Consider the following 25629-nt stretch of genomic DNA (forward strand, 5'->3'; position numbering starts at 1 on the left):
GATGTAAGCGATAATAAGGATTTGGCCAGAAATCGCGTCTAGGGCTCAGATTCTTAGGCAGGAGCATGGCGGGTGGATTGCAGAGTCATCTGGTGGTAGGGATGGCTTTTACACAAGCTTGTTCTCCTGTAGGCATGTTAAATCACTCAGACCTGGCCCACTCTTTGAGACCCCATGGACCATAACCCTCCAGGCTCCTCTGTCCATGGGATTCTCCAGGCAAGAGTACTGGAGTGGGTTGCCATGACCTCCTCCAGGGAATGAATCTTCCCCACCCAGGGATACAACCTAATAGTTTTAAGTCTCCTGCACTGGCAGGCGGGCTCTTTACCACTAACGCCACCTGGTAAACTCACCTTTCCCCCCTATCTTTTGGCCCCCCTGCAGTGTATGTGGGATCTTAGTTTCCTAACCAGGGCCTGAATCCCCGCCCCCTGCAGTGGAAGTGTGGTGTCTTAACCATTGGACTGCCAGGGAAGTCCCTATCCTATAGCTTTGACTGGGGATTAGTTCAAAGCACTTTAAAGGAGAATGAGAGATTCTTATAAATATTAGAAATAACCTGATCAATTATTATCAATTAAACAAGAGTGAGAAACATCACCGTGCAACTTAATTTCCCTAAAAAGACTCCATTTAGGATTGGTCTCGGTCCTGGAGCGGGAGGTGTGCTGGACCACTCCCATCAGCAAAAGCTTTGCAGCCACTCTGTCCCAGGTGATGACATCTTCTCCCGGACAATGATCTCAAACACACGTGTTCCTGCTCTGCCCCACTCCTCCCACTCCCCTGCCCTTAGTTCTCTTAGAAACGCCACCCTTACATCAGTATTTCCTAGACAAATCTTGCTTTCAAACTAATGGGTAGATTTAATGCAAGGTGAACAAAAGCTATTCTCTTCTTCCTGTTCCCATTAAGTGATTAACCGGAGTGATCAGGAAAATACCGTTTCTGTTCAAAAGGAGAAATATTTAGAGAGAAAATTTCCTTCACCTTTTCCCAACTGTTTTCAGAAAACAAGAAAACAGCAGCTTGTTCTGGTGCCTGATCCCGCCCCCTCCTCTCCCAGCTCTCCCTCCTCCCCCTGTGAGCACCCCCCCCCCCCAACTACACTCCTTCAGCTACAAGAAGAGGTTATCAAGGTGATAATAAGCGAGAAAATGTTCCAACCTTGTTTTAAGCCTCAGCCACATTGCACTGCTTAAAAGAGGTTAAATGCTTGTGTGAACCCGTGTTTTCCACACCCGGCCAGGCAGCCCTAAGCCGGGCTGATCCCGCCTCTCCTCGCCCCCTCTCTGCCAGAGACTCGTGGTTCAGGATGATTGAGGTGGTCTCAGCCTCCCCAGCAGCTGCTGACTTGCACTTGGAAATTCAATCCTCTCAAGGTAATTCCTCAGCTTATGAAAAACTTCTAGCAGTGAATTCTGAATTTGATGCCGCCCACTCCCAGCGGGCAACTGGCAGGCTCTCTGACTTCCAGCAGCCTCCTGGCCTGAGTGAGTGGGGTGCATTGTGTTATTTATCAAGGTAGTTTTACAAGGGACTTCCCTGGCTGTCCAGTGGTTAGGACTCTGCACTTCCACTGCTGGGGGCCGGGGTTCAATCCCTGCTTGAGGAACTGAGATCCCACAAACCCTGCAGCAAAACAAAGTCGTTTTACAAGCAGGACTGTTTTGGTCTCATTAGGAGATTTCTAGCTATTTCTAGAGCACCACTCTCGATCTCCTTTCTCTCCTGAGGTTCTCTATATCCCAAATGACTTGGGGTCCATCTGGTCATCTGTAGGCCACAAGTTGGCCTGGCTTCTGCTGCTAAGTCACTTCAGTCGTGTCCGACTCTGTGCGACCCCATAGACGGCAGCCCAACAGGCTCCCCCGTCCCTGGGATTCTCCAGGCAAGAACACTGGAGTGGGTAACCATTTCCTTCTCCAATGCATGAAAGTGAAAAGTGAAAGGAAGGTTGCTCAGTCGTGTCCGACTCTTAGCGACCTCATGGACTGCAGCCTACCAGACTCCTCCGTCCATCGGATTTTCCAGTCAAGAGTACTGGAGTGGGTTGCCATTGCCTTCTCCGGGCCTGGCTTCTACGTCAGTGTAAAACTGTTGCAGGAGGGGGAACCCCTTGCAGGGTCGGAGTGTGGTCTCTTATCTCACACTCAGAAATGAATTGTCCAAGGAGACGTGTTGACAAAGCAAGAGGTTTATTGGGAAGGGGCGCCTGCGGGGAGAGCAGGAGGTAAGGGAACCCAGGAGAACTGTCCTGCCACGTGGCTCACAGTCTTGAGTTTTATGGTGATGGGGTTGGTTTCCAGGTTGTCGCTGGCCAGTCATTCTGACTCAGGGTCCTTCCTGGTGGTGTACACATCGCTCAGCCAAGATGGATGCCAGCGAGAAAGAATCTGGGAGGGTCGGTAGGACATGTGGGCTGGCAGCTCTTGTCTCCTCTTGACCTTTCCCCATTGGTGGTAGCGTGTCAGTTTCATGCAACGAGTAACAAACTAACAATAGTTAGTTTCATGCAATAATAATTCACACAAGTGGCTATTCTCTTGCCCAGCCAGGGCAGGTGGTTTCAGTGGTTCCCCTGAAAACAACTGTGCTTGTCTCCTCTTGGCTGGAGCATATCTCACTGCTTAGAGTGGCACTCTGTGCTAAGGTTGGGAGGCCAAACGAATTGTGAAAGGAGCTGTGGAGTTACCATTTGCTATGATAACTCGGTCACCTCCTGCGAGCTGGTGGAGATGGACATCTTTTAAAAAGCAGATGGGGTACCAGGTTTGGAGACATTCTACTCAGTTCGAGGAAGTTACCCAGAGATTCTGAAATAACCATCTGCTTTTAAGATGTGGGGGAATCAGTATTCTCAAGCAGTGACACTGTTCCCTGCTTTTCATCCCTCACCCTGAAAGCTGCTCTCGTCCCCATGGCAGGAAGTCCCTTGTCGTGGTTGCAGACGCTGCTGTGACAATCCTCTGCCTCATAACGGGGACAGCTTTGGGGTGGGAGGATCCAAATGTCCTTGTCTCCTAAAGCTTCAGCTCTGAGTTTCAGGATGTGTTTTGGCAAGTGCAAATCCAATAGTTGTTGAACCCTTGATAATCTTTTATGCCCTGTAGAAGTATGTTTTTATTCATCCGTTTCTTCAGGAGATACGAAATAAAGCTGTTCCATTCTAGGCATAAATTAGCATTTATAACAATGCATTGCAAAAAATGTAATTTAAATAGAACTGATTAGAATTTTGATAGGGCACCTAGGAACCTCTAAACAAATGCCGATCAGGTAATGAGTGGAACAAGTCATTTATTTCAGTGGTTCAGCTATTTGCTCGATGATTGGGTCACAGTTTCCCAAACATCTACAGTGACTTAATTAATTATTCACTTCTCGCCCCGTAATTGTCCAATTTAACTACAAACTGTGAGCTTATAGGCAAAGCCACAGAAGACAGCCAAGGGAAAAAGGAACAACCTAGATAAAAGTATATTTTCTTTTTGTAATAGCATTCGCTAATTCAAGGACTTAGAGAGAGGGGAGCTATTGTTAGACTTTGGCCTTGGTCTTACCTACACGTGGTGGACTAAATTGCTCACCATTTGTTAAGCGGGGACATTTAAGCTCCAGAGTGCTGAGCTTTGCAAATGAGGCTGTTCAAGTTGGCATTCGGCCTGTCTTTGTGGGTAGAGCCTCACCTTTGGGTCATCGAGCAATGTTCTATAAGTGGGACAGAGAAGCTTTGAATGCTATCAACTGCATCCCATGTTTTTTCAGGGTCCTCCTCTTGGAAAATGTTTTGAGTCAGTCTGAAAGGTTCACGTGCAGGGTTTTTCTCCTTTGATATTTTGGAGGTTTTTCTTTGCTTATGAAGATGAAGATGTTTCTCTCTTTCATGAGTTCCACTCACATCCAGGGAATTCTTGGTGTGCAGTGGCTTCGCTGGTATATCCTTACATTCCCTGATCTGTTTTACTTATTATCTTCACTGGTAATTAACGTTAGTTTGTCAGCCCTATTGTCTTGATATAATCTTGGTATTAGTAGGATGTCTTTTCTAGAATGCAGATTAGAAATGAAATCCTAAGAAAGGCAATAAACAACTTTCCCCCCAGCTCAGAATGAAGCATTTTTTGTTTTGTTTTGTTTTCAAAGCATTGTTCTAAAGGAAGAATCATCAGTTTTCAGTTCAGTTGCTCAGTCATGTCTAACTCTTTGCAACCCCATGGACTGTAGCACGCCAGTCTTCCCTATCCATCACCAACTCCTGGAGCTTACTCAAACTCATGTCCATCGTGTGGCCATCCAGCCATCTCATCCTCTGTCCTCCCATTCTCCTCCTGCCTTCAATCTTTCCCAGCATCGGGGTCTTTTCCAATAAGTCAGTTCTTCGCATCAGGTGGCCAAAGTATTGGAGCTTCAGCATCTGTTCTTCTAATGAATATTCAGGACTGATTTCCTTTAGGATGGACTAGTTGGATCTCCTTGCAGTCCAAGGGACTCTCAAGAGTATTCTCCAACACCACAGTTCAAAAGAATCAATTCTTCAGTGCTCAGCTTTCTTTATAGTCCAACTCTCACATCCATACATGACTACTGGAAAAACCATAGCTCTGACTGGACGAACCTTTGTTGGCAAAGTAATGTCTCTCTTTTTAAAATATGCTGTCTAGGTTGGTCATAACTTTTCTTCCAAGGAGCAAGTGTCTTTTAATTTCATGGCTGCAGTCACCATCTGCAGTGATTTTAGAGCCTCCCAAAATAAAGTCTGTCACTGTTTCCATTGTTTCCCCATCTATTTGCCATGAAGTGATGGGACTGGATGCCATGATCTTTGTTTTCTGAATGTTGAGGTTAAGCCAACTTCTTCACTCTCCTCTTTCACTTTGAGGCTCTTTAGTTCTTCTTTGCTTTCTGCCATAGGGTGGTGTCATCTGCATATCTGAGGTTATTGATATTTCTCCTGGCAATCTTGATTCCAGCTTGTGCTTTATCCAGCCCGGCATTGCATATAAGTTAAATAAGCCGGGTGACAATAATCATCAGTTTTATAGTTTTAATGTTGCTCTCCTTGCTCTGGGGATTTTGTGGCTGAAGAACCTCCAGGGATGAGGCTCTACAAAGTGGAGCATGCTTTGAACAAAGGCCTGATATCCCAGCAGGTGTGAGAACAGGGCTAACCTGGTCCTGCTGTCTGACAGGCTAATGATTGTCACAGAGATTTGTCTGAGTGGCATTGTCTTTTTTGATTCTGCTGCCTGAAAAGAGAACATCTTCCTTCCTTTGGGTCATGGCCACATACAAAGCATGCATCTAAGTCACTACCCAGTGGGCCATTATTACTAAATTAATAAAGCCGGGGTCTGGGTGATGCCCCGATGCTGACAGTGGAGTGACAAGCGTGTGTGGAGAATCTCTGTTGTATATGAAAACAACAGTGAATCTCTCTGGGACAGAGTCTTTGTTGCCCAAACTCATGGTATCTGTGTGAGAGAAAAAGTGAACGTTTGTTATTGCTGGAAGAATTTACAGCAGCCTGGCTCTATGTTTGCAGAATTCACCCATCATTTGAATACCTGCTTCTTTGAATAGGTGTCAGGCCATTTTACAGGTGAGTAAACTAAGGCAAAGAGAGGTAAAGAGATTTGCCGTACTCACAAAACAATTCTGAGGCCCAGGAGGCATGAAACCAGTGGTCCACCTCAAAGCAATGTTAAATCACTGAGGCCTATGTGTATGCCTGTGCGTTTCTTTCAAAATAGAGGGAAAAGGAAATAGATATACTATTAGAGACGGCTGATACTGTTTTCAACACTGATGATATTGGTTCTCATGAACTCTGCTATTTAGACATATGCTAAGAGAACTCACTACCTTGGAACAAGCAAATGGCAAATGGATAAAATATTGTGTTTGGGGTAATTTATTTTCTCTGGCTCTGTTAACTCTTCAACAATTAACTGGATTATTTCCTTAATGTGAACAATGATTCTCTTCATACTAAAACAATTAGTTGGACAATTGTGTTAGGGTGAACATTTACTTTTATTTTATTTTTTTCCTTTCCTCCTATCACCTCTCCTTCCCCACATGTCTGGCTGTCTCTCTGGGAGCCATTTCAAATGCATAATATCTGCGTGAAGATTGGAAGCTCTCAAACATCATAGCCAGGAACTACAGCTGCACATTTCTTCTCAGCAGATCTTCGCATATCTTTGGAATTTTATGTCGTGCTTATTTCCAATCACTGGATTCCGTGTTATAATGTCTCCATTATTTTGGTGGGCAGATTAGAGCTGATTGTTGCTCACAGCAGCCTTCAGCCACCCCCGGTGAGACCTCCACAGCTTACCTTATCATAATATTGGAAAGCAATTTCTCTTGACTGCTGTGAACCCATGCCAGAAATCCGAAATGCTGCCACAGTCATTAAGTGATTTCCAATTAGTTAATTGGTTTCACAGGCTGCTTCTTTCTAAACTGCACCTTAAATGAAAAGCAGAACCATCCATTTTTGAAAGAGAGGAAAAAAAAAAATCCTGGGGCCTTTGGGTTTTCAGATCCTAAAACGAAGCATACTTTGGAAAAAACGGCATGAAAAACAGCAGTCCTGCAGAACATAAAACATTATCATTTATAATTTTATTTATGTGTTTTGGGCTGTGCTAGGTCTCGATTACCGCCAGGTCTTTTCTCTAGTTGCGGTGAGCGGGGATTGCTCTTCGTTGCAGGGCTTCTCATTGTGGAGGCTTCTCTTGCTGGGAGCACGGGCTTCAGTAGCTGCGGTTTCTTGGGCGCTAGAGCACAGGCTTAGTAGCTGAGGTGCATGGGCTTAGCTGCTCTCTGGCACGTGGGATCTTCCCGGATCGGAGATCGAGCCTGTGTCGCCTACATTGGCAGGCGGATTCTTTACCACTGAGTCACCAGGGAAGCCCTGAAAATATGATTACAGAAAAAGAATGTATTCTGTCTCCCGGCTTTCCCAAGCGGTGGAGAGTTTATTTTGCTCACTTTGACTCTGAATTCAAAGAAGTGAGGTAGGCTATTGCAGAGCAGCACAGTGCATGAAGAATTTCTAGATCCACATGGATTCTTCTCCAGGGAAGCCGCCTGGTCTGAGTGTTGGGTCTCCAGGGCAATATTTGCTTGGTTGCTCTGACATGCTATTAACCCTCACTGAGCAGTCGAGCGAAGTCCTTGAGAATGGTTCTTTAATAGGCTGCTTTTCAGAAAGGGATTTGGATATGGTTAGGAGTGTGTGTCAGACTTTATTTTTTTGGGCTCCAAAATCACTGCAGATGATGACTGCAGCCATGAAATTAAAAGACGCTTACTCCTTGGAAGAAAAGTTATGACCAACCTAGATAGCATATTCAAAAGCAGAGACATTACTTTGCCGACTAAGGTCCATCTAGTCAAGGCTATGGTTTTTCCAGTGGTCATGTATGGATGTGAGAGTTGGACTGTGAAGGAGGCTGAGTGCCAAAGAATTGATGCTTTTGAACTGTGGTGTTGGAGAAGACTCTTGAGAGTCCCTTGGACTGCAAGGAGATCCAACCAGTCCATTCTGAAGGAGATCAGCCCTGAGATTTCTTTGGAAGGAATGATGCTAAAGCTGGAACCCCAGTACTTTGGCCACCTCAGGTGAAGAGTTGACTCATTGGAAAAGACTGTGATTCTGGGAGGGATTGGGGGCAGGAGGAGAAGGGGATGACAGAAGATGAGATGGCTGGATGGCATCACTGACTCGATGGATGTGGGTCTGAGTGAACTCCGGGAGTTGGTGATGGACAGGGAGACGTGGCGTGCTGCAGTTCATGGGGTTGCAAAGAGTCGGACTGACTGAGTGACTGACCTGAACTGAACTGAAGGTGTGTGTGTGTGTGTGTGAGTTGCTCAGTTGTGTCTGACTCTTTGTGACCCCAAGGACTATAGCCCGCCAGGCTCCTCTGAACATGGAATTCTCTAGGCAAGAAGACTAGAGTGGGTAGCCATTCCATTTTCTAGGGAATCTTCCTGACCCAGGGATTGAACTTGGGTCTCCTGCATTGCAGGCAGATTCTGTACGATCTGAACCACCAGGGAAGCCCCATGGTTAGGTATATGGACTGTCAAAAGGAGTGAGGTGAAGGAAGGTGAAAGGTTTACTAGAATATCTCTAGTTATTGGTGGGGAGTCATAAACAGGAGTTGTGAGCAATTACTGATTTGCACAACAGAGTAAATATTTATTTAATAGGGTAAATAGGGTAATAATTAGCCACTAGGTAAATCAGTCATCTCTTTTCTTTGCTAGAGAACCCTAATGAGAGAAAATCTAACGGTAGATAGAATGCATAAAAAGTGAACGCAAAATTTCCTCTCTGTTAATTAGATAAAAATGCAGTCATTCAAATAAGAAGCAGCAGAGAGTAGTGGTTAAAAGCAGACTCTGGAGACAAATTATCTGGGTGGAAATCCTGACAATCACTTTTTAGTTGTGTAACTTGGGGCAAGTTACTTGACCTCTGTGTGCTTCAGTCTCCCGTGAAACAGGGGAGAGGAGCTTTAATACCGTCCTCCCAAGGTTGTTATGAAGGGTGAACATAATGGGTTAAAACCCATCAGTTCCTAAGAACCAGGTTTGATACATAATTTGTTCAAGAAACCAGATTTTATCATACGCCATGTTTTGAAAAAGATTCACTGTTTGATCTTTACATTGAAAAAACCCTCTCCTCTTTTGGGTAAGTACCCATGAGGACTAACTCTCAAAGGAGGGCAATAGCTGAGTTGCTGGGGGCCCATTTGGTTGGTCAGTCCATCTGTCAGCCAGCTATGTTCCCTGCCATTAACTCTTTCAGACAGTTCCTTTCCTTCAAACTGATCTTTTTGTTAAAGAACAATTTTTATGTTAGAGAAGTAGATTAAATTGGAAGAGTAGAAAAGGCAGGGATTGGAATACTGGGTCAGAAAGAGACAAACAACTTGTGTGCAGGTGTATATATATATGTGTGTGTGTGTGTGTGTGTGTGTCTGTCTGTCTGTCTGTTTGAAAGACAGAGACTGAGAGACAGACAGAGAAAGACAGATGCACACACAGACAGACATGCACGCAGAGAGAGACAGGGAGAGAGAACATTTAGGTAGCAACAGAAAATCTTCGCTGAGTAGGAGACCAAGGTGAATCCGGAGGCAAAGAAGGGAGGGCAGGCAGCCCTGGCTGGCGCTGGTGCCTTTCTGTCTGCTTTGGAAGCAGTTGGTTCATCATTTCAGCAGCCTGGAGTCCTTTAGTAATGACTTTATGGATTAAAATTTAAAACCAAATTAGATGTGTTTACAAAACAGCACCCACACTGAATTGATAATAAGCTGCCAAAAGTTGGTCTGACAATTATCCGGGAGCCCTGGGGTGTGCCGTTCTGGTAGATGGTCCTGTTGTTTATTGGTGTGGGTAAAGCCGCAGCCACCCTTTCTTCTGTATCTGTTCCCCTCCCTGCCTAAAGATAGCACTTTTAGGAGATATGCTGGCAGGCACAAGTAAGTAATGCATGTTTCCTGGCCTTGATTGTGACTCTGGTAGAAGTTTGTCTGCTTTTTGGGTATGTCTTTAAACATTTTTAAGTTTCCTTGTGCAGCCCATTCATTCCAGTGGAAACCATGGTTTAAAAAAAATACTAAGTTTGAGATCTCATAACGATACAGGAATTCTTAGATGGTGTGCTGTGAAAGTGAAAGGTTTTCAGGGATGGTGAATTCTTCTGCCTCTTTCCAGCAGTCATCCCGTTTCCTAGCACATAGCTATTTCAGAAAGGGAGAATCTTTCATTCCAGTTATATGCAACAGAACACAGTATTTTCTACTCATATATTTTTTAGAGCAGGAGCTGCTTTTTCAAGTTTGTTAATCAGTATAAAGGAAAGAAATCATCAAAGTGAATGCTTCTTGGTCCTATCTAGAGACAGCAACACTTTTTCTTGTAATGAAGCGCATCAGTAGATTTATTTCTATGGTCCATGAAGCTAGTTACGACTCAATAAATATTAAATCAATCAGCTGAATAAACTCTCCCTGCCCTCGAGGAACTTATGATCTGCTGAACCAAGATGAATCATGTCCCTTTATCTTTTAATATTTTTTGACTTTCACTCTTGGGGAAGAAAATCTCAAGAATTTCCAACCAGGGAGCCTGAAGAGGTTTGGGCTGTGATGCACTTAAATTCATTTACAAGCCAGTGAGAAGATTTGGTAGGAGTTGTTACCTGAGCATTAATAATGCTTGTGAGATGGCCCCTTTATAAAAGAGAGTTAAGTGCTAAAATAACACCAGGGCTAAAGAAAGCGTGGCTGCTGGTGGTGATCCAAGGGGGTGTGTGTTGTGTCTCCAGGGGTAGGGAGACAGAGATGAGCACACTGGGACAAGACGGTACCATCTGTTAATCACAGAATTTAAAGCCACAATTCAATTACATGGGATTCTATGCTAATATGAGTGGCTTTTCCATTTCAGAAGGCAGCAGGAGCCTGCAGTAGAGTCAGTGCGCATCCGAAAGCCTGATTAAATGTGTTGGGGGTGCACGCGGAATATTTTAGTCTCGGGATATTATTTATATTGAAACAGGAGCATCTTGGGGGAACGGAGCTGCACTAAAGCCGCACACTTAATGGATGATCTTTTGCTTCCAGAGAGGCTGTGTGTTCTGCGTGGACTCCGGTGGCCCTGGAAAAGGTCTTGGCATCTTCCTGACCTGCTGTAAACCTGCTCGCTGGGCTCAGACACATTAGAAATAAACAAAATGCACTTGTTTGAATGGATGCCAGGCATTAAGCTGCGGCTCCTGGACTTTGTATCAGGGACTCCAGCAGGGACGGTTATCCTCCGGTTGCACTGCAGTTTGGGTAACAGGAAATTTAAAACTAAAGGAGCCAGATATTTAACCCCTACAGGGGCTTGGTCCTGAGACTATTCTTTGGTTCTTGAGCCTTTAGGAAGCTCCTGATCTGATAGGAGGGAGGGTGCCCCCCCGCCCCCAACATTTAACCCCTTCTCGCTGCTCTGACTCTTACCTTGCTCCCTCCACCTGGGGTTTCCTTCCTTCTATTGTATTGGCCAAAAGGATTGGGTTTTATACTATCTCATGGAAAACCAGAGGGAGCTTTTTGGCCAACCTGATACTTCTAGATGTCCCAGCTCAACTCATTCTTCAAGAGCCAGCTAAAATGTCAGTTTGGTTTTCCTTGCTGCCTCCCTTCACTAATTCTTCTTCTTCTCTCTTTTTTTTTTTCTAAAGGCTTTTTATTGAATTTGTTACAATATTGCTTCTGTTTTTTATGTTTTGGTTTTGTGGCCTGGAGGCATGTGGTATCTTAGCTCCCTGAGCAGGAATTAAACCCGCACCCCCTGCATTGCAAGGCAAAGTCTCAACCACTGGACTACCAGGGAAGTCCCCCTTCACTAATTCTTATCCTCCTCACCCCGCAGCCCCATCCCCATAAAGCACTCAGGAAGCATGTCATCTGTGTTAGTAGTTCAGTTGTGTCCAACTCATTGTGACCCTGTGGACTGTAGCCCACCAGGCTCCTTTGTCCATGGGGATTCTCCAGGCAAGAATGCTGGAGTGGGTTGCCATGCCCTCCTCCAGGGGATCTTCCCAACCCAAGGGATTGAACCTAGGTCTCCCACATTGCAGGCAGATTCTTTACCGACTCAGCCACCAGGGAAGCCCATAGCCTCATAGAAAAGCATGGATTTTGGACTAGATAAGTCTGAGTTTATCTTTCAGTTCTTACAGTTATTATGTGAGTTTAGGTAAGGCTTCTTCTGGTAAGGCTTCTTATCCTCTTTAGCCTTACTTACCCTTAGCTATAAAATGGGGATAATGCCACTTACCTTAGGGTTTGTAGGCACATTAAATGATATCACCAAGTACAAGTCTGCATAGAGAATATTCCATAGGTCTTAGTTCCTTCATCCAGCTGGTGGTAATTCTTCACCTTGTGGTCATGGATCTCTTAAGAGGATCTGATGAAAGTGATGGTCTCTGCTCCCAGGGGAAAAAGATACATGATCAGATTTTCATACAATTTTAGGAAATTCAGGGATCCCTAAAGTCCGAACAAGAACCCCTTAGGGGTGGTGGTCCCAGGACCTCCCTGGTGGGTCAGTGGTTAGGACTCCATGCTTCCGCTGCAGGGGGCACAGGTTTAATCCCTGGTTAGGGAACTAAGATCCAGCAAGTTTCAAGGTGTGGTGAAAAAAAAAAAAGGTGGTGATCCCTTGGTTAAACCCCTCCTCCACCAAAATAACCGCATTTGGAAGACTGAAAAGAGACCTGGCACTTATGAGGGGCTGAACAAACTCTGGTTAATCTCAACTCTTCCGAAATCGCAATCAGTGTACACCAGGCCTGGAGGAAATCTAGTTGTAATTTTTCCTTATATTTAGTTTCGGGAAGCTGTCAGGGCCAAGTGACAGAAATACCTCGGACTGGAGAGTCTAGTCCTTGACTGACATGTCTTCCAGCTGGCCTGCCATACCTGCTTTGAACAAATCTGGCCTTTTCAAAGATCTTCCCTTTCTTGTCCGACTCTACCCTGCAGTCCTGTGTGTGCTGCTATCCAGCCAGGAGACGTGTTTTGCTGACATCTCTGTCTCCGCTCTCTGTATGGGATTTATAGCAATTATCCTTTGCTTGGTCCCGGTGTCTGTATTTTGGCAGGCCGCCCTGCCTTCCATGTGATAAGTGCTTTGCAGACAGTGCAGCCGGAGCTCTGCCAAGCCTAATGTCACCCCCATCAGATGCCACCTGGGTCTAGGGGTTACCTCCGCCTGCCCCTTCTTTTCTCAGTCTGCTGGTACAGGTTCCCCTGGCACTATGTTTAAAAGCACAAAGTGATGTGCAAGACTGGCTGTCATCCAGTGCCTTGGAACAAGGTTAGCAGTGAACCTAGATAACTCAGGCATCTCTGAATGTTTTTTATAGCCCGTACTACCTGGATTGGTTTGTCTGACTCTGTACAGCAAGTAAATGAACTGGATAATCGCCATATTTCTATTCCACTCCGTGCTGTGTAGCCTGAGCCTCTGGAAACAAAAGTTTTCTCTCCAACAAAGTCAGTCCTCAAGAACAATGGTACCTCCTGGGGGTGAATCCCTTTGTCAGCATGTGCCAAGGTATGACTAATCAAATTGGCTCAAAAAAAAAAAAACACACCTTTTTCCCATTTGACTTTCATTTGATATTTTCACTGAAGAGCAAGCCACAAGGACAACAACAGAGAAGCTCCGAAAGCAAACAAACAAAACTCAAACCAGCTTCCCTCTCCCTCCCCCCCAAAATAACCATCTCTCATTGATGTGTCCCGTTCCGGGTGCAGGTCAGGCTGTACTTATTTTCTGGCTGCATTGTGAGTGTCCATATCTGAGAGCCCAGGAATACTACAGATCACTGTTTCTCAAACTTGAATGTGCCTTCAGATCACCTGGAAATCTTGCTGAAATGCAAATTCCTGTCCAATGGGTCTGGGAAGGAATCAGAGGTCCCGCACGTCTAACGAAGCCCCTAGGGGATGCTGTTGTCCCTGGTCCCTGGGTGAACCTTGGAGAATTGAGACGGTGGCCTCATCCTGCCAGGGGCCTGCGCATGAAGCTCCAGTCAATCTCCGTGGCCTGTTAGGCCCTCGGCTTGGCCTGCTCTTTGTCACGACATGATCCTGTTTCTTCTAGCAAATGCAAGTAGAAAGCGTCTGGTCTTGAGAGAAGAGCAAACACATTTTCATGAAATCAAGGCAGGATCCACCTAAATATAACACATGGCCTGTGAAGACACCTCCATGCCTGCAAGTCCTCATTGGCATCTCACTAGTTATTTAAAGTTCTCAGTAGGAAATTGTTCATCACTCAAAATTTAGGACAGCCTAGAAAAGTGCAATGAATGTAAAATTTCAAAGTCTGGAGTACTTGTCACAGCAAAGAGCAAATTTTTGGAGCTTGAATTGGAGACAAGGAAAACTCTAATCGCAGCTGCTCGTTCTTTGTTCATTCCTGTTAAATACCACTCTTTTTTGTTTTTATGTCTCTTTGAAAACTACCTGGACTCTTTTCTGGAAGGAGTCGGGTATATAGTAACACATTCATTATGTAAACATTTATTCTTTCAACACAGAGTGTCTCCCATGTGAAAAAATGGTGGTAGTGACTTCGCTTCTGAGTTAATAAAGCAAGCCATTAACCTCTGTGAGTCTCCATTTTCACATCTGAATAATGACCAGCTGGCCCCGGGTGATCCCGCTTTGTCTGGCACTGTGCATTCTGAGCACTGTGAGACACTGAAGGAGAAGCATTCTGCCTGTTGGTGGCTTTTTAGTGTCCAGCTTGAAGGCTTTGCTTAGCTCCTTCTCTTTCATGGCCGGGTGAAGAAGGCACTCATCATCCTGTGGGTGTGTGTGTTGTGGTTTGTAGGGTGATAAGTGAGGGAAGGAATATGGTTCCCTGTACTAATGTTTCTTTTTTTTTCTTTCTCCTTTTGAGTGGAAGAGTATTCCTATCAAAGAAAAGCCCCACAGAGAGTTCCTAGATATAAATGTGAGAAAGGTGAGGGAGTCCAAAACCCTTTTGGAGGCTATTCCTTTGGCCGCTGAGAAGGTTCCAGGGATGCCCCAGGTCTCTGCTGGAGAGGGGTGGAAAACCATTGCTCTAACATCCAAATTAGTTAGTTCTCTAACATCCAAATTCTAAACCACTCTATGCTGTTTCTATGTAAATAAAGCTGGTAATGGGAAATCTAATTTAAGAACAAATGTGTAAGGAAGAGTATGGGAATCTGAGTAGGTCTGGGTAGACAGAAATAAGGAGGATGGAGAGGCTCCGTCCTCCTGAGGATGGTGAGAGGGAGAGTGAGGCCTGGCAGGCATGTGTAGAGCTGACCAGATGAGGTCTAGACACCCGTGCAAGGGGTGGATGTGAGTTCTACAATGAAGAGACTGGCTCCTGGGCTTGTCTTGAAACAGGGATGAGGGGCAGGCAGAGACTGAGAGAGAGAAAGAGCAAGAATGAGAGAGAGAAATGTAGCCAGCCTGGGCCTGTACTCCCTGGGTCTGGTGGGCAGGAAATGAAGCAGAGCTGCTGGGAGACTGTGATGGATGGCGTGGAGGGGACTCTCCTGTCCTTGTAGTCTATCCATTTCCATTGAGTTGCTTTGGAAGTCCCAATCTGCAAACCACAGGGGCTGAGTTTAGACTCTAAATCAAGTCTCTGCCTTCATTGCCTTTGGTGTCTGTGAAATGCTTAAGCACTGAGTGAGAAGAGGAATCCTAGTTTCTACTTAGGCCAGTAGAGCAAGTCCTGCTGTGGCCTTTGGGCAAATGGCTTTTTATTTCATCTATACGTCAAATACCCTCGCCTCCCCATATATATGTATTTTTCTCTTCTCTTACAGGGTGACTAAAAGTGAAGAGCTCCTTTCCTGTTGTCATGAAGGCTGCTGTCTAGTTGAGTTGCTTCTCGAGCAAGAACAGTCAGTGTCATTAATTTTTTCTCCGTACTGTGTGGGCTGTGGAACACGAAACCGACTTGATTGATCACATTGCCACTTCAAAACAGGAGTCTTCGGAGGCAGGTGGGTGAGTGGGTTGGTGAAACACTTCGGAGAGTTAATGCATTTGTGCAGTTATCACAGCATCGCCCCTCCGTAGATGGATTACATTTTGGATCAGCTTGTGTGTGAGGGGCTGGGTCAAATCAGGATGGAAAGAGACAGATGGGGTGAAACTAAAGGAAGAAAGTGACTCTGCCTCAGCCACAAGGTGGCCATAATTGCAAGATGGGCTAGGTATGGGTGCTCATGTGGGGTGTGATGTGTGCCTGGGGGCAGAACCAGAATGGAAGAGGGATTGAAAATCCTGTCATCTGAGGAAGGGAGTAAAGACCAAGTGTATTTAATGGCAGAAGAGAAATTCTTATTTTGTGTGTGTCCTGGTTTTTGTCTTCAGTTCTTAAAGGGTGGTTGAAGGAAGCGGTATGGAATATTCTGTGTGGCTTTCAAGAAACAATTGAAACCTACTTGACTCCATTTGAGGGTGACATGTTTAAATGGAATGGGTACCTTCTTATGGAAGTGGGTTTCTCTTCATGTCGTCATTCAAGTCAATGCTTTAAGGCAAATGCATGCTCTGGGACATATTTGGCTTGGTTGACCTCTACAGGTGCTTAGAAGGTGGTCAGACAAAGATTTCATCACATTTCATAAATTTCCTTCCCATCTTTAAGAACAACTTGAACAATTTCTGGCTTTGTTGAAACCAGATATCCTGCTGTGGACAGAATCTAGCTTCCTGTGAAAGTGGAGTCATATAGAACTGGCTCCTTTTTCCCTTTAAGAAATGAGATTAAAAATCTCAGTTTCTGTGTCATTGTGATACAGGAGAAAGAATAGAACTTGCAATCCAGAGTGGGATCCCCAAAACATTTTCTTGTTGTGTGATCTAGGGCAAAGCTTCAGTTTTTTAATTAGTAAATTAGAGCTAATGCTGTTACCTTTGCATGGTTGTTAGAAGCAATGAGATGACATAGGGACAGGGCCTGGTTACATAGTAGTCACTCAGTAAGTGTACTTGTTTCCATTTATTTCCTTTTGTCTCCCAGAAAACTAAAATAGAGCAGTTGGGTTATAAGAAAAGCAAACTACATGCCAATATCCCTGATGAATATGGACACAAAAATTCTCAACAAAACGGTATTTACAGCACATTAAAGGGATTTATGTACCCCATGGTCAAGAGGGGTTCACCCTTGTGATGCAAAGGTGATTTCAACACATGCAAATCAGTAAATGTGGTTCATCACATTAATAGAATGAAAGATAATAATCATATGATCATCTTTCTGGGATAACAGGGTGTGAGGCTTCTCAGCACCTGTCCTTGACTTAGGGTGACTGCGGATCATGGATCCAAGACTCATGGGAGGGGTGGTGGGGTGGAGGGATGAGAGATGGCAGAGTGCTGGGTACCAGCCTGTGGGTGGTTCTGGCTAGAAAGGAGTGTCCTTTTGTGGTCCCATTTTGCAGTCCCAGTGTGTATGTGTGTGTGTGTTTGTGTATGTGTGTGTTTGTGTGTGTGTTTGTGTGTGTGTGTTTGTGTGTGTGTGCGCACGCACGTGTGTGAATGTGCACACAGTTGTTTTCCTTTAGCTTCTAGGCTCAAACTGTCTACTGCATAATTTCCTGTAATCTGGTGTTTCTCCGACTCCAGCGTGCATACAAATATCCTGTGAATCTTGTCAAAATGCACGTACTGATTCAACATAACCATGGAGGGGCCTGAGATTCTGCATTTCTCACAAGCTCTCAGAGGGCACCGAAGCTGCTGGCGTAAGGACTACACTTTGGGTAGACTGTGTAGCCAGTGCTGCCTGCAGAAAGCCTCTGAAGCCATCTTCAGTTGGGTGATGATTTTGGAGCCTGCCTCTCTGATTCTGCCAGAATTCATGGAGAATGCCTCCTCCTCATTTTTTGGTGAAGTCGTTATTTTTGAGTACTGTGTATCTCTTTTTCTCCAAAGCTGAGGTCTACCCGCAATCTATAAAGCCCATATATAGCAACGCATCTTTTTCTCAGAGTGGTGCTAACATTGCTGGTGGTGAAGCCCTAAGAACAAACCTGTTTTAGGAAAGAAATTCATCTTGTTAGAGGGAGCTGAGTACTTACAAGGCAGATAACGTTCTGCAGTTGCTGAATTGATGCAGAGAGGCACCGGGATTCAGACTTAACTATTTTTCATTCTTTGAATGAAGTCTATCTTCTGAATTACATGAGCTGTGTGAAACGGGGAAGGAGAGCAATGGTTCTAGAAACAAAAACAGAGTTCTTATCTTTTAATACAGGAAAGAATGCCTCAGGATATTATTATTTGTGATTTATGGGGTGCATAGCAATATGACCAGTGTCTCTCCACAGCAGACAGAGGACTCTGACCCTCTGCCTTTGATGAACTCTTGTTTCTTCCCAGGGGCAGTTTTCCACTGTAGAATAGCTGCTGCATCACAAAATTTTGGCTTAAAAAAATCATACTGAATGAGCTGCTTGGAAACTTGATTTTTGTTTTCAGTCCTACTGCTGACTTTCTCTGACTTTGTCTAAATTTCTTATATCTTCTGCCCTGTTAGTAAGGTCAATCACTCTTGCTATCAAACATTTGCTTTCGAAATATCTTGAGATGTTTATTAGCTAAATTAGTCTTGAGTATTTGGGAAAATTCGATTTCCTTCTGAAGATATATCAGTTTGAGCTGACAAGATCAAACTGTGTAAATGAATAAAACCAACTAAACAAACAAAACGGAAGAGTACTGGACCATCATTTGTGAGGAAGGAGTAGAAGGCAAGGCAAGTTCCCTCCCTCCCTTTCTTCCTTCCTTCTGTCTTTTTAAAAACTTTATTTTGAAATATTTCAGATTTATAGAAAAGTTGCAAGAATAGTATAAAGGTTGCCCAAATGTTAACATTTTTACCATGCTTGCTGTCATCTCTCTCTCTCCATCTATATCTATGTTTTGTTGACCCAACTGAGAGTACGTGAAAGACAAAATAGTTGCCCCTTATGCTTAAATACCTCAGTGAATATTCTAAGGATGTACTTAACCACAGTACAGTTATTAACATCAAGATTAAACTGACAACACTATTAAACCTATAGACTTTATTCAAATTTGAAGCCTGGTGTGCTGCAGTCCATGGGGTTGCAAAGAGTCGGACTCGACTGAGTGACTGAACTGACTGAATATGTCCTTTAAAGTAAGACAATAAAAAAAAACAACTTCCTTTGGTTCAGACCCAGACCAGGCTTATGTGTTATATGTAGTTATCATGTTTCTTGTCTCATTATCCTGGAACATCAGCTTAATCTTTCTGTCTGTCATAGTAAAGGTAAATTCTTTTTTTTTAAAATTGAAATATAGTTGAAATACAATACTGTATTGGTTTCAGGTATACTGCATAATGATTTGACATTTACATACATTGTAAACTGATTACCACAATGTCTAGTCTGTCCCCATACAAAGTTATTACAATATTATTGACTGTATTTCTCATGCTGTATATTATATTTCTGTGGCTTATTTATTATCTAATTGGAGGTTTGTACCTCTTAATCCCCTTCGTCTGTTTCCACCACCTTCAGGCCTCCCTCCTTTCTGGCAGTCACCTGCTTGTTCTCTGTATCTATGACTGTTTTCATTTTGTTTTGTTTTTTTTTTGTTTTGATTTTTAGATTCCAAATTTAAGTGAGATCATGCAGTATTTGTCCTTCTCTGTGAGACTTATTTCACTTAGCCTAATACTGTTTAGATCCATGCTTATTGTTGCAAATGGCAAGATGTCTTTTTTAATGGCTGAGTAATAGTCCACGGTGTATATACATATATAGTGTATATATGTGCATATATATCATATATATGTGTATAGATTTTATATATGTGTGTGTGTATATATTCCATCTTTCATAGTGAAGGGAAATTCTTTTTTAAATTGAAATATAGTTGACATACAATATTGTGTTAGTTTCAGGTATACTACATAATGATCTGACATTTACATACATTATGAAATGATCACCACAATATCTAGTCTGTCCCCAAAGTTTTTGCAATATTACTGACTATATTTCTCATGCTGTATATAATATTCTTGTGGCTTATTTATTATCTAATTAGAGGTTTGTACCTCTTAATCCCCTTCATCTGTGTCCACTACCTCCAGGCCTCCTTTCTTTCTGGCAGCCACCTGCTTGTTCTCTGTATCTATGACTGTTTTAATTTTGTTTGTTAGTTTCCACATTTAAGTGAGATCATGCAGTATTTGGCCTTCTTTGTGAGACTTTTCACTTAGGCTAATCTAGTCAAGGCTATGGTTTTTCCAGTGGTCATGTATGAATGTGAGAGTTGGACTGTGAAGAAGGCTGAGCGCCAAAGAATTGATGCTTTTGAACTGTGGTGTTGGAGAAGACTCTTGAGAGTCCCTTGGACTATAAGGAGATCCATCCAGTCCATCCTAAAGGAGATCAGCCCTGGGATTTCTTTGGAAGGACTGATGCTAAAGCTGAAACTCCAGTACTTTGGCCACCTCATGCGAAGAGTTGATTCATTGGAAAAGACTGTGATGCTGGGAGGGATTGGGGGCAGGAGGAAAAGGGGACGACAGAGGATGAGATGGCTGGATGGCATCACTGACTCGATGGACGTGAGTCTGAGTGAACTCCGGGAGTTGGTGATGGACAGGGAGGCCTGGCGTGCTGCGATTCATGGGGTCACAAAGAGTCGGACACGACTGAGCAACTGAACTGAACTGAATACTGTTTAGATCCATGCTTATTGTTGCAAGTGGCAAGATGTCTCTTTTAATGACTAATATTCTGCTGTGTATATACATATATATATAATGTGTGTATATATGTGCATATATATCATATATATTTATATATATGTGTGTATATGTATGTGCTTATACATATCATACCTTCTTTATCCATTTTTTTATTGATGGACACCTAAGTTGCTTCTATATCTTGGATATTATAAATAAATAATGCTTCTGTGAACATTGGCATGCAAATATCTTTTTAAATTAGGGTTTTTGTTTTCTGTGAATAAATACCAAGAAGTGAAGTTGCTGGATCGTATGGAAGTTCTACTTTTAATTTTCTGGGGAACCTCCATTCCGTTTTCCATAATGGCTACACCAATTTACAATCTCACCAACAGTGAAAAGGGTCCCTTTTCTCCACATTCTCACTAACAATTGTTATTTGTTGTCTTTTTGAAAACCATCATTCTGACAGGTGTGAGGTGTTATCTCATGGCTTTAATTTCCATTTCCCCGATGATTAATGATATTGAGCATCTTTTCATGTGCCTGTTGGCCATCTGTATCTCTTCTGTTCAGTAAGTGGCCTTTTTGTTTTGTTGATAGTTTCCTTTGTTGTGCAAAAGCTTTTTAGTTTGACTTAGTTCCAGTTGTTTGTTTTTGCTTTTGTTTGCTTCATTCGAGGAGAGAGATCCAAAAAGTACTACTAAAGCTGATGTCAGAGAGTGTCCTGCCTATGTTTTAATATTAATCTTGTATCCTGCAACTGTGCTGCATTCATTTATTAGTTTTAGTGGGTTTTTTGAGGGGGTTTCATCGTTATTTTTTTCTATTTAAAGTACCATATCATCTGCAAGCACTGGCGGTTTTACTTCTTCATTTACAATTTGGATTCCTTTATTTCTTTTTCTTATGCACTTGCTTTGGGTAAGACTTCCAGTATTATGTTAAATAAAAATGGTGAGAATGAATATCCTTGTCTTGTTCCTGACCTCAGAGGAAATGCTTTCACTTTTTTACTGTTGAGTATGATGTTGGATGTAGGTTTGTCATATGATGTTTTATGATGTTAAGGTATCGTGCCTGCATACCACTCTGTTGAGTTTTTATCATCAATGAATGTTGCATTATGTCAAAAGTATTTTCTGTTACTATTGAGATGATCATATTATTTTCATTCTTCAATTCATTTCATTGATTGATTTACAGATAATGAGCTATCCTTGCATCCCTGGAATAAATCCTATTTAATCCTGGTGTATGATCCTTTCACTATATTGTTGAATTTGATTTGCTAATATATTGTTGAGGATTTATCACTGATTTTGGCCTGTAATTTTCTTTTTTTCATGTGTGATGTCTTGTCTGATTTTGGTATCAGGGTGATGCTGACCTCATATAATGAGTTTGGAAGTGTTCCTTCTGCAGTTTTTTGGAATAGTTTGAGAAGGATAGGTGTTAACTCTTTTTGAAATGTTTGGTAGAATTCATCTGTGAAGCCATCTGATTCTGGAATTTTGTTTGTTGTGAGTTTTAAAATTACTGCTTCAATCTGATTACTGGTAATTGGTCTGTTCACATTTTCTATTTCTTCCTGATTAAGTTTTGGGAGATTGTACATTTGTAGGAATTTATCTGTCCCCTTTAGACTATCCACTTTATCAGCAGTTAGTTGTTCATAGTGATCAACTGTGATTTTTTGTATTTTTTGGTGTCCATTGTAACTTCTTTTTCACTTCTGATTTGTTTATTTGGGCAGATCATCTCTCTCTCTTCTTTTTCTTGATGAGTTTGGTTAAAGGTTTTCAATTTCAAAGAACCAGCTCTTCGTTTCATTGACCTTTTCTGTTGTTTTTAGTGTTTATTTCATGTATTTCTGCTCTCATCTTTATGATTTTTTCCCTTCTGCTAACTTTGGATTTCGTTTGTTCTTTTTCTAGTTCCTTTAGGTTTAATGTTAGGTTGTTTATTGTGTCTTGTTTCCTGAGGTAGGATGTTTTATTGCTATAAACTTTCCTCTTAGAACTGTTTTTGCTGTGTCTCATAGATTTTGGATTGTTGTTTCCATTTTCATTTGTCTCGAGTAGTTTTTGATTTCCTCTTTGATTCCTTCAATGACTCATTGTTTGTTTAGTAGCATACTTTTAGCCTCTATGTATTTGTTTTATTTTTTTGCAGTCCCCACCCCCACCCTTCTTGTAGTTGATTTCTAGTCCTGTGCTGGTGTGGTCAGAAAAGATGCTTGATAAGATTTTAATCTTCTTAAAAATATATTGAGACTTGTTTTGTGGCAAAGCAGGTGATCTGTCCTAAAGAATGTTCCATGTGCTCTTGAAAAGAATGTGTGTTCTTCTGATTTTGAATGGATTGTTTGAAATGAAATGTACCTCTAAATCCATCTGATTGGTCCAGTTTGTTGTTTAAGGCCAGTGTTTCTTTACTGATTTTTTGTCTGGGTGATCTGTCCATGATGTAGGTGGTGGTAAAGTCCTCTCCTATTATTGTGTCATTGTCAATTTCTCCCTTTACGTTTGTTAATTTTACTCGTATGTTGGGAATAGATATGTTTACAATTGTTATCTTCTTGTTTGGTCTGTTTTTCTTATGTAATATCACCCATGGTCTCTCCTTACCATCTTTGTTTTAAAATCTAGATTTTTAAAATGTAAGTATAGCTATTCCAGCTTTCTGTTTCTATTTGGAGGGAATACCTTCCCCCCGCTCTCCTCACTTTTAGTATGTGTATGTTTTTATATCTGAAGTGAATTTCTTATAGGTAGCAAATATATGGGTCTTGTTTCTAAATCCATTCAGCCTATATCTTTCTATTGGAGTATTTAATCCATGTACATTTAAAGTAACTATCAATAGGTATGTACTTATTGCTATTCTGTTAATTGTGTTCTGATTGTTTTAGTAGTTCTCTTTTCTTCCTTTCTTCTTATTTTTTCTCTTACCTTGTGATGTGATGATTATCTTTAGTTTTATGTTTGAATTCCTTTCTCTTTTTTGTGCATGTATCTTAAGTTTTTGGTTTGCCATTACCATGAGTTTCATAATAACAACATATATTATATCTAATTATTTTAAGTTGATGATAACTTAAGTTTGAACACATTCTAACCACCCTACATTTTAATTCCCCATCCCCATGTTTACCATTTCTCACATCATATTTTATATCTTTTTGTGTATTCTTCAACTAGTTATTATGGATATAGGTGATTTGACTACTTTTGCCTTTTAAGAGAATGTCAGTTCTTGACTTTAAGAGATTTTATAGAATTTGGATGGACAAATATTACTTTATTTTAACAAAGAGTCATAGAAGGCAGCTAGGAAATCTCAAGGTTAATTTCTGAGAATATTCATGTTGATTTGGCTCAGATGGTAAAGCATCTGCCTACCATGCAGGAGACCCGAGTTCAATCCCTGGGTCAGGAAGATCCCCTGGAGAAGGATATGGCAACCCACTCCAATACTCTTGCCTGGAAAATCCCATGGATGGAGGATCCTGATAGGCCCCAGTTCATGGGGTCATAAAGAGTTGGACACGACTGAACGACTTCACTTTCACTTTTACAAAATTATAAAAATCAAGACACAATTACTATAATACAAAAGTGAATTCTCAATATAGGAGTCAGCCCTTCACTTTCACTTCTGTTTGAGCAAATACCATTAGAGATTTTAAAATATTTTTTCAGATCTCCTACTATGCTCATAAATATGCACATTTATAACTTGTGTTTGTATTTTAATAAAAATGAGATTATACCATGTGTCTTATTGCTTTATAACTTTCTTTTAAAAAAATTCAATATGTCATTGGTATATTTTCCTGTCTGGCTATGCAGGTATGTGAGGGTAGTCTTTTGGCATCCTTTATGGGAAAGCCTAAACCCCAAAGTATTTTTCTGGCTCAAAGTCTTTGATCTTGGTTTTGGTGGTAGTTTTGGTTTACTGATAAACTTGAAAGTGGCCTTGTGCCCTGGGAGAGAACATTCTTTGTTCATGCACACAGATGGAGTTTGGAGAGTAAACTCCTTTCTTTTGATTCTTGGCTCTTTCTGCTCTTCTCTTTCATGGTATCCTCAGATGCTTAATTTATTGGCTCTTCGTGGAAGATGTCGTCAGGGTGTTTTTAGCCTGGGAAGACTTGATCACAACTTGGATAATATAGCTTATATTATATATTATGTATGTGTAATGTTGACTCATTTCAAAGGTCAAAATTAAATATGAAACAAAGTTTAAAATGACACTTTCAATTAGTGAAATCTGTCTCTTTTGTACTGAAACTAGAATTCATGATTACACGACATAATACACACACACACAAACACACAGACACACATATATATCTCAATATCCATGCATGCATGCACGCATTTTGCACAATTTCTGTGTTCACGTATCTGGGCATCATCCCTGTGGGTGTTAATTTCTAACTGTTTAGATGCTCTTTTATCTGTATCCCAGATTAGAAGTGCAGCTGTTCTCCAGTCTTAGACATACTTGCTTGATCTTGGAATGACATTAGGGGGTTTCTTGCAACTGTTTTGCTGAGATCATTAAGAAAATCAGTCTTAAAGATTGGTTTAGACTGGTTTTCCTTTGGTTCTTAAGTGGAATTTCTCTGAACTTTTCTGACCTTTAACTCTATTCATTCTTTGCTTATCCTGACCTTAAGGTGCCTTTAAACCTTAGAGGGCAACTAGTCAGTGATGATTCAAAGTTATTTATGAGCTTGATGGCTGTATTTGTGGTTTTCCCATTTTGCTTCTCTCCCTGAAGCCTTTAACCTGAAAGCACTTTGGAACAGGGTCTGTTTTCCTTTAACTGCCTTCTTGCACTTGTTGGGCAAAATCAGAGCAGTGATTGAGTCTTCAACACCCGTATGGCACTGCAGAGTAATAACATTTATCACACTTCTTGTTTAAGCCCTTTAGAGAATGACATTTCACAGTGTAATTTTGCTTCACAGATTTTTCCCAAGTGAGTTTTAACTTTCAGGGTAGAATTCTCTCTTATGGCTTCACCTTTTTCCTATTTTGTGTATTTGGGAGAAGTTGCACAAATCAGCCTCCTCTCAGCATAGCAAATGGAATCAGGTTACGATCCCAAGTGCCCTTCACCTCCAGATTCCTGATGGTTTCTTCCTTGGTTTTCATGAGCAGGCCCAAATTGCCTCACCTCTCACTGCCCTTTCCACTTTAGAAACAAGCAGCTAATAGTAACACAGCTCTAAAAATTCCCGGATGACCTGCATTTTGCTCTCTTTATTATCCCTTAAGA

General features: G+C 42.0%; 1 pseudogene; it reads left to right on the forward strand.

Moving 5' to 3' along the window:
• The first annotated feature begins 1318 nt into the window (after nucleotides 1-1318).
• LOC138422830 (large ribosomal subunit protein eL32-like) overlaps nucleotides 1319-25629 on the forward strand; it is an 85793-nt pseudogene continuing 61482 nt past the window's right edge.

Source organism: Ovis canadensis, chromosome 17, assembly GCF_042477335.2.
Source record: "Ovis canadensis isolate MfBH-ARS-UI-01 breed Bighorn chromosome 17, ARS-UI_OviCan_v2, whole genome shotgun sequence".
In the NCBI taxonomy this organism is placed as follows: Eukaryota; Metazoa; Chordata; class Mammalia; order Artiodactyla; family Bovidae; genus Ovis; species Ovis canadensis.